Here is a 238-nt window from a genome sequence, read left to right as displayed (position 1 = left end):
AGTGAAGATCATAAAACACCTACTGTAGTACTAAGCCATGATATATTGTTCCTGACTAGATACCTCTTCATACCTTAAAATCCAGTTTATTCCATAACATTTCGTAGTTACGAACCTGAAGGTGTTACTCGGGATTTTTGGCGCCTAGAGAGTCGGCCGTTTCTGAAGATTTAGAGGTGATGACAGGGATCCTGTAAAGCAAGAAACAAATTGGGTAAAAAATAAATGTAATAAAGAA

At 37.0% G+C, this 238-nt stretch overlaps 1 protein-coding gene across 1 annotated transcript in view; it reads right to left on the bottom strand.

Annotated features, from left to right (window-relative positions):
• The window catches only part of LOC119585191 (neuropeptide CCHamide-1 receptor-like), a 50,455-nt gene extending 50,261 nt beyond the window's left edge, over positions 1-194 (bottom strand). Inside the window, exon 1 of the mRNA XM_037933840.1 lies at positions 116-194. The gene's annotated coding sequence lies outside the window, so the exon portion shown is untranslated. The remainder of the gene's footprint in view (positions 1-115) is intronic.
• Positions 195-238: the final 44 nt, after the last annotated feature.

This window comes from Penaeus monodon, chromosome 19 (assembly GCF_015228065.2).
Source record: "Penaeus monodon isolate SGIC_2016 chromosome 19, NSTDA_Pmon_1, whole genome shotgun sequence".
Taxonomy (NCBI): domain Eukaryota; kingdom Metazoa; phylum Arthropoda; class Malacostraca; order Decapoda; family Penaeidae; genus Penaeus; species Penaeus monodon.
This window is presented reverse-complemented; position numbering and strand designations above follow the sequence as displayed.